This window comes from Cricetulus griseus, unplaced genomic scaffold (genome assembly GCF_003668045.3).
Source record: "Cricetulus griseus strain 17A/GY unplaced genomic scaffold, alternate assembly CriGri-PICRH-1.0 unplaced_scaffold_237, whole genome shotgun sequence".
In the NCBI taxonomy this organism is placed as follows: Eukaryota; Metazoa; Chordata; class Mammalia; order Rodentia; family Cricetidae; genus Cricetulus; species Cricetulus griseus.
This window is the reverse complement of record NW_023276961.1, coordinates 38,462-50,000: the sequence shown is the minus strand read 5'-3', so window position 1 is coordinate 50,000 and position 11,539 is coordinate 38,462. Positions and strand designations below refer to the sequence as shown.

General features: G+C 42.9%; 1 long non-coding RNA gene across 1 annotated transcript; it reads left to right on the top strand.

Annotated features, from left to right (window-relative positions):
* The first annotated feature begins 464 nt into the window (after window positions 1–464).
* Window positions 465–9,721, top strand: LOC118239803. The gene is made up of 2 exons (XR_004772642.1): window positions 465–646; window positions 4,840–9,721. It is a non-coding gene; the product is annotated as an uncharacterized LOC118239803 (long non-coding RNA).
* The last annotated feature ends 1,818 nt before the right edge of the window (window positions 9,722–11,539 follow it).

The following is an 11,539-nucleotide window of genomic DNA, read 5'->3' as shown; positions in this document are numbered from 1 at the left end:
TGTTCTGAGCCATAGAAGCTGAATCCTACATACTCACTGTTTATAATTGGGTGAACACACCACTGCATTTGATTTTGGCAGCATCTTCTGGTAGCAAACATGCATAAGTTAGTTCACAGTCAATAGGAAGCCTACCTGGGTTGGATGTGTTTGAGAAGACAAAAGAACCCAAGAGGTCCCAGAGAACCTCAGGCCTGATCCACAAAGGAAGACAGAACCACAGAGTTTCAACAACTGGCTCCCAACGTGATGCACCAAGTCATGCTAGGACAAACCTCCTGTGTGCTAGGTGGAGAAGGAGGAGGGAATGATCTCTTTTGTCCTTCTGATCCATAAAGGTCCAAGGACGCTGAACTTTGAACAATTACTTCTTGATGGTCCCTCACTGAGGACAAGATCCTTTATTCTCCCATGTCGAGTTATACCTGATATCTAAATAGTAAGTTTTGTTCTGTTTCTTACCTACTTCTGCTTCCCTCCTTCCAACAGGTCACTCTGATTCCATCTTCACCAAAAGTTCCCAGGACTTCTTCAAACATCAGTTCAACAGTCTCTAGGTCTTCAGCTCCCTGCCTTCAGTCCTGCCACTGGGACCTGTGTGATTTCTCCCTATGTGAAGAGGAGCCCCATCTGGCCTTATTTTGTGGTACTGTATCTACTACTTTTGCATTATCTTATGCCTCTTCCCTACCCTCTATCAGTGGCTCACCAGGTATAAACACACCTCAGACAATTGAATGCCAGAGTTGGATGAGCATTGTAGATATTAAGGGAAGCAAGCCAGATGGAAAAGTCAAATATCTAACCACTGCATTTCATGTCACAAGCAGTTCTGAAATACTGATAGCATGGAGGGAGGCACACTCAGGAAATGAACTCTAATGAAATCAAGGAAGAGATGGTTATAACAAAAGGAGGATGAATCTCAGAAAAGGGAAGTTGCAAAAGTGGACCAGGATCTTGGAAGGTTCCTGTTTCCTTCTCTAAATGGTGTATGCACATAGATGTTTCCTCAAGGAATCATTAAACTACACTGTTCATGGATGTATACTTATAAATAAGCTATGTTTTAAAATATAAAGCATTTATAAAAGGAAAGGAAGTAAAAAAAAATGGTAAAATCAACAAAACAAAACCAACTGGACAAAAACTTGATCAAACCATTTCCCAGTTCCTGTACCATTTCCCAGTTCCTGTACATTTGAAGACTCTGTTGACCCAGTTCTGCAAAGAGTGGCCTCATCATTCTCCTTTCCCTGGGATCGACAGCCTAGACATAAGTCTAAATATGGCAGTCCTGTGAGACTCTGCAATAGCCATAAATTCAGCACACATTTTTTTTGAGCCTCGGTCTTCCCTTGTAGCACAGCTTGGTGTCAAAATCTTCATCCAGCATTCTCATGTCCTGAATGGAAGGATTCTAGGACTGTGCCAGTAAGCTCAGCTTTCTATGGCTTCTCTAAACCTTGCAGCCTCTGGCTCCCATGACCTAAAACTCATTAGCACAATCTGGTTATCTTCCTTTACCTGCCAAGAGAAAACAGCTTGTTTCAACTCCCTGTCCCTGTTAACCCCACTCTCTTATAAGTAAGGGAAGTCCTCACCCCCGTGGAAGACTATCATCCTTCTCCCTCACCTCAGTGTTTCACCACCTTGACTGCTCCAGTGCTTTGCTGGGGTACCGTATAAAAGCAAGGATGATTAGATGAAAATTAAGTGTCCCTCTTAGCACATCTTCCGTCTATGGTCTTCACTGGAGGCAGCCAGTAAGTCTGCTTGACTGTCTTGAGGAAGGTAATTTGTATTACCAGGTGTACCACAGAGTAAATGCTCAGAAAGGCCACAAAAGGAATTGAGTCCTTCTCCTCTAGAATTACTCAATGTGCCTATCTCCATGCCTTTTTCCTGCCTTTCTGCCTGTGATCCCTTCTGCTTTTACTTCAGTGTCTCACTCTGTATATGAGCTTGGTTTTAACTTGTAGAAAGTTTCCAGTCTCAGTTCGCCAATGACTGGGCTTATAGACATTAGCCACAACTAGAAAGAATATTTCTACCTATAGCACTGAGGCAAAAGTTTCATTTCAAGGGACTTACAATGCAACCAAATACAACATCATCAAATCCAAGGTGGACAGCACTTGTCTCCCATGGTTCCTTCTGTGACGTGATATGCATGGACATAGCCTCTGGATGTTTTCTGGGAGTCATGGGAAGCCAAGGGGGAAAAACAGTCTCAGATCTGGAAGGAGTTTTCATATCTTTAGCAGGGCACTGCATAAGACACTGCATATTTCTATTCCTTTCTTGGTGTTCTTCCATGTAGAGTGGGGGAACTGATCACACAAATCTTGTGGAAGGACCACAGGGTGGAGGCCTTTGGAGTTCTCACTTGCAATGGAAAAGAGAGAGAAGTCTGAGGATACAGGGCCTGGTGTCCCTGAGCAGAGCTCAGCCTGGTGGCCTGGAGGAAAATCACAAAGTCATTGGGATTCTCTCCAGGAGCCCCCTCTCTATAATGGAATCACAAATTCCATTATAGAGTTTCTTATCGAAGCTCTGGCCACAGCTGAGTGGTATTTGTGAGCATGGACCTCACTGTCAGCTTGAGTGGATGGAACAACATAGTTCTGGGTGTGACTGTGAATTGATTGTAAAGAAAATTCTCTGTGTGTTCACAGACTCTGTGGGCTAAGTTCCCTCTCAACTCAGGTGGGAACATGAAGCCCACTGGTAGCTCAACAGGACAAAAAGACAGAGAAAAGGAAAACTTCACATGTGTCTCTCCTGGGACAGACAAGTCTTTGTCAATGGTTCATATCTCCATGACTGATGGCCTCTGCACTCTCAGGTCTATTCCATGGTATAGGCCTTTCACACATAAACTGAGCCAAACTACTAGCATTCCAGAGCTTCCACCCTGAAGAGAGCCTGCTGTTGTCATGTTCAGCCATGTAGACCATTTTCCCCTAAAGCTGTGGGGCCATGTGAAACTCTATCACATTTTAAGGTTTCAGACAGCCTGGGAACATGTAGAGACATTCTCAATGTCTTACCATCACAGATAATCCCCAGTAGGGCATGTTGTAGGTATTGGGGAGATCCTTCAGACCCCAGAACTGCAGGGCAATCCATATGCACATACACCCTAGATAAGTTGCAGCCCAAGACTGCCAATATGAGTAAAGATGATGCACTAAGTTCAGCAAAATCCCATGGACAGGTTTCTCAACTTAGCTGGGCCACTCACTCTTTCCTGATTATTTCTACATTCCAATTGGAACAGAACAGCTTATGCTGCTCCTGTGTTATATTATGCAGATGTGTATGTTACAGAGTACACAGGCTCAAGGCTGGGAAAGACTGATGCTCTCACCTGCATCTGGAAAGGTGTGGATTGCTGAATGCACAGGCTCAGAGCTGGGAAAGGCTGACTCTCACCTGTGCCTACTTGAGAAGGGCATTGCAGTTTGGCTTGAGGTTCTCATTCAAGATGAGATTTTTGACTTATTCCAGACAAGACAAGAATCAACCAATATTTTAGAAACTTCTGAGAATCCAGCCCCAGTGATGCACACTTGGATTTTCAGCATTTTCTTGGTGACAGGATCTCAACTCATGCCTATTCAGGCTATAAAGCCAGATGATACAAATGAAAAATAAAGGAAATAAACTAATGAGCTGAGATTTTTCAAAACTTTTTGCTGCAATATTTGTGGATTTCTCTTTTAAATTCCCTTATGAATGTATTCAAATGGCCATGATCTGTGCATCTTTTAGAATCTACAGGTTCATGTGTGAGCAAGGATGCACAGGTGCTTCAGCACATCTGCCGACATGAGCAGACTTCCTGGAATTCTGGCCTTGCCTGATGCTTTTGGTCCAACAAAATCTCTATGTGCTCTCTATTTGCAGAGCTAACTATGCTGCAAGAAACCAGGTCTTCTCCTGTCTCCCTGTCCCATCTCACTGTTGTGCCAGGATTGTGGAATCCCAGAGAATAACCCAAAGAGTCAACACTTCTGATGCAAAAGCAAAGGGTTCCTTTTTATTGTTCAAGCTGGCCAGCTCATATCCCTTCCCATGCAGAGGAAATAAGATGCCAACCAGCCAAAAAGAGAAGATTTTAAAGGAAAAATGGGGATGGGGAGTCCTGAGACCACAACTCTTTTTTCAAGGTTCTCATGGTTACAAAGATTACTTAGGACACAAAGTTTCCATACAAGTTTATCATGAAAAGAAGGGCCTTGAAGAAGGCAGTAACTGTCAACTGATTAGGTAAAATTATTTGGCACATCTGTGAACTATGAGCACAGCCTGTGATATAAAAGCTTTTTTACCCATAGGTCAAGAGGCTGTCTGGTTCCCAGTCTTCTCAAGGCAAAGGGGTAGGGACAAATGTTGACACAGCTGCTGGTGGGTTTGAGCTTCTTCTGGTCAAGTATTCCATGATCAGAGAGCTCTCTCTTTCTTTATCACAACCTAAACGTTTATGTCCTTTAGTGATTTTTTTCCATCACACTCACCTGAAGAGAACTTTGAATATCCATATCCAGTTGTCCGCTGCTTTCTGGGGAGTCCATCACAGGTTCCAACACTGTCACAGCTAGCACTTCAGTCAGTGTTATTATCTCCATGATCTACTGAGGATTTCCTAAGAAGGTCTACCTAATGCTGAAAACATAATCTCATACAACCAAAATTTTCTTGCCATAACAACTCTCCATTATGTCATGAGATTAACTGAGAGTCCAACTGTTAGAAAGTAATAATGCACATAGTATTCCTTACAATGGGAGATAATTCGGGATTTTCTTAATGTGCTTCCTCTAATCTCCACAGATCTCTGAAAATATGAGGAACTGAAGCCAACATGTTTTGAAGAAACTGATCTGAGTTAAACTAGGTTAAAGGCTTCTTTTACAAGAAGTCAGTGTGGCAGGAAGGAAGAGACAACACTGGTCACACTAGGATCTGTTGCCACAGCAAACTGGATGCATGGAAGCCAAAGAGTGAAGACAAGGAAAGGGGGATGAATCTTTCTCTGTGCTGCTCAATGCTCCAGACTTCAGACTCCTGTCCACCAGCACCGCCTTAATTTATTGGTGAGGTGCAATCTCAAATGTATGTGTCTGACCCAGATGCAATGGGAACCACATATACATAAGTCTTTCCAAGTCATGCACCTGTGGTGACTTACCTGGGCTTTCCACCATCTTAGTCTCCCCACAATGTGTGTCTGATGATATGTTGGGGTGATCTCTTCAAAGGCTTTCTGTGGGCCACGCACCACTAATGGTTTAATAGGAATGCTTCGGTCTGAAGATTCTTCAGCCTTTCAGATGTCAATGCCAGGCTGAGCCCACTTCTCCACTTCTACGTTGATCACCTCCATCCACCAGTCTATCCAGAAGAGAACTCTATTTGGCAAAGTTTGGGAAGTTTTTGATGGTGTTTCTTATATCCTCCCAGAATGCAATGTTTTTGCCTCCTCCTCTTCTCTTTCCTTCTACAGAAAGAGAAACCTGTGTTAGGCTAACACTTCAATTCTCAGAGGAAAATGCATTTTCAGCAAAGAGATGGACAAAGTGTAGTGTTCAGATCTGACATATCAGCATAGGGTCCATGCTTGCTTTCATAACCCTCATACTATGGGAAACAACCACAAACACCTTACTCTGTTGCTATATATCTGTCTTCGGTAACAACTAATTCTCAGTCTCCTCCCTGCCCTGTGTGTGTGTGTGTGTGTGTGTGTGTGTGTGTGTGTGTGTGTGTGTGTGTGTGTGTGTGTGTGTGTGGGGGGGGGTGTATGTGTGTTGGCTTGTATGGATATAGATGGATTGTGTTCAAGTGAGTGTGGAACATATCCATTGAACACAGATTCCGCTGAAACCACACAACACACTCCCAGGACACAGGATGACTAGGTGACATAGAAACCTCCTGTCTTCATGCTCACACACTGACCTTATGTGTCAGGTATCCTGCATACTCCTTGCTGTACTGCGTCAGGAGTTTATTCTTCAGGGTCTCAGCTCTTTCAGTGACCCTATTTATTGTCTTTATTTATTGCAAGGCAAAATGAAATGGAGAATTAGAACAGTCCTAATGTCAGAAAAGAGGGGAAGAAAACACATGGGGAGTGGCACCAGTATCTTATGCATGACTTGAAGCCCTGTCCTGATCCATTTCCTCTGTACTGTGATGCTGAGGCAGCATCAGCTCCCCTCCCACCCAGGATCAGGATCTGTGACATTTCTATGAGTAGCTCCCTGTTGCTCTGGAGAATTTAGGTCAGGCACATAGACAATCAAGACACATGTTGAGGATTTTGGATCTTTTTTTCTAGGGGCAAGAGTTCTCAAGTTGAAAATTTGTAGAACACCGCAAATGCTTCTGTGAGGCCTTGTTTTTGGAGGTCTGCTGCTATCTTTACCAGGTCCTTCTTCATTTTGATGTATGTTTCCCTGGGAACTTTATTGCTGACCTCAATATTTAGCCCTAGAGAAATTAAAACTTGGAACTGCTCTTGGGGTAGAGGAGTTATATCCCTATATCTGTAGATGGTGCTCCTGTTCTAAGACAGAAAAGAAAGGATGGGGAAACCAGAAACATTCTCTGCTTTCCTGCCATCCTGTCATTCTACTGTCTACAGTGTGTGTGTGTGTGTGTGTGTGTGTGTGTGTGTGTGTGTGTGTGTGTGTGTGTGTGTGTGTGTGACAAAGCTCTTACTAAACAAATTAGAGTAAATAAAACACTATATGTGGTGATTCAGCTCAATAAATTTAGTGAACATACCCGGCCTAGGATCCCCTTACTATTGTAGTAAAGTGATAGAGTAGGGACTAGGGATGTCTGTGCCCCTTGAAAACAAAGTCAAGGAGTCCTTGAATAGCAATTAACTTAAGGAGAAGATCTTACAAACAGCCTGTTTATTGAGAGGAACACTAGAGGATTCTAGCTATGAGTGATTTTGCACCCATCAGAGGGTTGTGCATAAGCATAAACCCAGCAATTACCACACAGGCTTCTCCTGGTATCACCAAAGCAATTAGGGAGCACCCCAGCTTGGAGGAAACACTGCTCATGCCTTCCATAATGCAATCTTAGGTAGAAAAAAAAGGATTTGTGATGGTGTGCCCTCAATAATTTAATTAGTACCTATGATACTCAAGTCTTCAAGGGCATTTGAGTGACAATGAGCCAGGAAAACTTAATTCCTGCTAGATAAGGATTCTAGGAACTAAGGCTGAGAAGCAACAAAGGAAATAAAGGTCTGTGGCCACAGCATTACACAAGCCTGTTTTGAAAGCTTTCTAGGGAGTCGGGATGCTTGAGAGAAGAATTGCAATGTATTCTAAAGTCAAACTGCTCACAGAAGTGGCTTGTTTTCTGTGATCTCACTGCTACTATAAAGAAGAGTTGAGACATGACCACTAGGGAGCAAAAAGTGAGGTTCAATAGTTTACAATAGAAAAAGGTACCAAGTCTTTAAAATTTACACATATGATTATAGGCAAAAGAACATTCTTTTCAGCAGCAATGAGACTTACTCATTTAGGGAAGCAGTGAAAGTTTGTGTAATACCTGGACAGCTATATGGGTCTGTAAGCCAGGGTTTCAAAATATTGCCTGTCACCAGATATGCAAGTAGTTAGGAAAGCAGATACTTTCCTTCTCTTATAATCAATGTTAATTTATGTATTGCTAAACTATGGCCACTATGGCCATGGAGATATAGACTATTAATCTTGCAATTCAGTGCCTGAGGTTGTAGTTACAACCTGCATTGCAGAGTGACACATTTTTTGTTGTTTTGGTTTTTTGAGACAGGGTTTCTCTGTGTAGCTTTGGAACCTATCCTGGCACTCACTCTGTAGACCACGCTGGCCTTGAACTAAAAGAGATCCGCCTGCCTCTACCTACCGAGTGCTGGGATTAAAGGCGTGTGCCGCCAATGCCCGGCCAGAGTGACATTTAAAAACAATTTTAATTGAAAAGATTGGAGAAAATAAAAAGTTTTAAGAATTTCAAATGGAGATAATTTCAAGATGACAGTGGCTATTGGCATCCATAGAACATGGAGACTTAGAGACCCATGGGGGCTCAGAGGGGAGATGAGGGAGTAGAGGGTGAGTCTTAGAGAGCACAGTATCTCCAAAACAACTAAAAAATCAGGTCTTATGGGAAGATGCTTTTTAAAAGCAGTCTCATGAAATTAGAAGGAGGAGGAGGAAGAGCAGGAGGGAGGAGGAAGAGGGAGAGGAAGAGGAGGAGGTGGTGACAGATGGCAGAGCAGAGCTCCTTGCCAGGCCAGAGAGAAGTGAAACCAGAGCTGCAGAAGCTCACACTAATGGAGATGGAGAGTGTTTCATATACTGGATTGGGCCTCCTCAAAAAACCTCCACAGACTGTGCTGTATCTCCATGCCATGTTGGTGTCCATAGTCCATGCTGCTCCCTGAAGCCATGTGGAAGTCAATGATCTGTGCTGTCACTGGCTGTACTGGCAAGGAAGCTTGAAAATATTCCCAATGAATGGAAGCAGTACAGTCCTTCACTCAGAACAACCCTAGCTCACCCCCCCTCTCTCTCTCTGGATAATGTCTATATTTATTCCCATCTGCAGCAGGAGGAAGCTTCTCTGATGATGGATGAATGATGCTTATTACCCATTCTTTATTGTCATATAAATATACCACAGTTCAGAGCTGATATTTTCATAGTCCTCATAGTTTCATTTCACTGGAAAACTTCCTTGAATTTCTAAGCCTTCTTGGTTAATGGAAGACTACTTGGCTCATGACTTACCATATTCTATATTTGAAATGTTACCTCCTATTTTTCTTTCTAGAATATTTATAATATTATTAGTAATCAGAAGGCTTTTCCAGTCTTATTCAGTGCTTTCATTCTGTGAAATCTTTGGCAATAAATAAGTTCCCACCTCTTTCTTGATACCAACCACGTGCTGATATCTCTGTGCTAATGAGATGAAATGAGTAGGACTGGGGTTTTCTCATTTCCCTCATTCTATCTCTTAGAATAATTTGGAATATGTTAAGTAATGACCACATGGTCTTACTTACCTCTCTGTGCAGAGGGACTTAGCATTTTTCACCCTGTTTTTGTGGTGTTCCAGCTCTCTGGAGCATCTGGCCATTGATTGTCTTCAGCCTCTCAGGATTCCTTGGGGTAAGACCCTGTGTCCTTCTGATGGTCCTGTGATTTATGCACCGGCCCCTTCCCCCTGACCTTTCTCTGGGAAAAATAAGCATGGTCTTGCCCCACCTTTTAATACTACCAGAGCTGACCAGTTAGGATAACTACTCCAGGCTGCCAGTCACAGAACCTCTGCATCTTTGTCTTCTCTTCTTATTTAAAAACAGACATAATGTCCATAGCTAAAAAGGTATTGTGTTGTGTCACTTTTCAAATCATTCTCCCTTCTGGGTACTACACAGTTCTCTACCATGCATAGTAAATACCCAGTACTGTGATATGTTCATGATAAGATGGACTCAGTAGGTCAGTTTCACATTCTTTAAAACTGCAAATTTCATTGCCCCTACTGCAATCTGTTCTCTATGTACCCTGTACCAGTATATACTGTGGACACTCTTGCTGTCTCAATGCACCAGTTATTGTTACTACAGTGTATCCATAAAACCAATGTTTCTTTTAGTTATTGGAAAATAAAGAAGCTTTAGACTTCTGTTTTATTTTGTTGTTGTTTTAACAAAAGACAGTTAAAGCCTTGGTATTTGGAATAAACCACCTGGACCTTAAATCTCCACAGCAACTTATACTGAATCAAACCAGAACTTTAATGCATATATTCCTCAAAATTCATCACTATAGAGCTATTTTTTATCAGTTCTGCAATTCCAACTAGGAGGAGAGAAGCCCTGCTATTGAGAAACTGTGGAGTGGTTTTGACTTAAGGACATGCGACCTTAGAGACTAGGTAGACTCAAAAGGGAAGCTAAGATTAGAAAGATTTTTTTGAACATATGGGAAGAGCTGAGGGAACTGGAGTATTATCTAACAGAATGCTGGTTGTGGAGATCTTAAGAAGGAGAAAAGAATCAAGAAATAAAGAGTTCCTGTGGAAATAGGGTGTTCTCATCAGCAATGAAATATATCCTTCTCCCAGACTCATAGGACAGTGAATAATATCCAAGTTAGTGATATTCAAACAGCAAATCATTACCCAATTATTAATATAATGTATTAAATATTAATGTTAATATAACATAGTAATAAGAAACAAAGAGGCAAACTAGAGGTGATTCAGTGGCTCAGAGTAGGCATGGCTCTTGCACATGACCTGAGTTCATATCCCAGCACCCACATCATGAGGCTCTCCACCACCTACAACTTCAGCTCCTGAGAACCCAGTGTCCTATTCTGACCACAGACTATGGCATTTTCAGGCAACTGTCCCACTAATGCTCCCATCATTCATCTTTAATGGGAATATGTGAGAAGCCATGTAAATGCCATGGTAGGCTTCTCCTGGCCCTGGGCACTACTGGGCCTAATTTTCCTTTTCTGTTTTAAGTTTCAGGTTCTGATATAAGTTTCAGTTTCTGTTCCTTGAAAGAGCAGGCAATAATTTCCTGATAAAATACAAACAATGGGCAGTGAATCAACAATGTCACCAGTGAGCAGGAGGACAAGGGGGATAGTAAGTACCAGGCTGAGTCATCACCTACATTTCAATGCATGTAACATCTTCCCCCACCCTAAGGCCTGTCCAGACTTACCCAAACATGCCCCAGCCAATCAGAAACAAAGTAGTGTAGTTGCTACTTGCTCAGCCAGTCAGGATGGTTGGAGATGACCTAACTGTCACTGAAATTCCCCTAGCTATGTTTAAAAGAAGCCTGCAAGCTTCTCTTGGGGTTGCCATTATTTTAACGTGTGGCTGACCCAAACAAGCTGGCAATAAATGCTCTTGCTCATTGCATATGTGAGGGGAGGTCTTTGTGGCTTGACCTGGGAACCCTAACATATGTTACTGTAATTAAATGAAGGTAGCATAAGGATTTTTTGTGTGTTTTTACAAGTTTGGAAAAATGGGGAACTCTTTCAAAGACCATATGTGATTTGTTCAGAAGTAAAGAGAATCTGAATTTTCAGTAAAGATGTGATTGAATAAAGAAATGAAATCCCCCCTCCTGTCTACACCCTGCACTTGGTCTGGCGGCAGGTGTCCTAGCCTCAGGTGAGTCTGGGTGCTGCTTTGCCTGCCCCCAACGTCCTCCATCAACACCTGCTCGCTTCTGCCTAATCCCACATGGAAAAGTGTGGACCTCCCCAGTCTGGGAAGGTCCACCCTGAGTCGGGACTCACCTCACCCCAGTCTACATCCTGCCCTCTGTCCTGCGGCTGGTGCCCTAGCCTCGGGTAAGTCTGGGCGCTTCTGTTTCCCAACTTCTCCCATCAACCCCTACTCACTTCTGCCTGAAACACCCCCCCCGGAGAAGAGTGGACCTCCCCAGTCCAGGAATGTCCACCCCCAGTCCAGAACACAG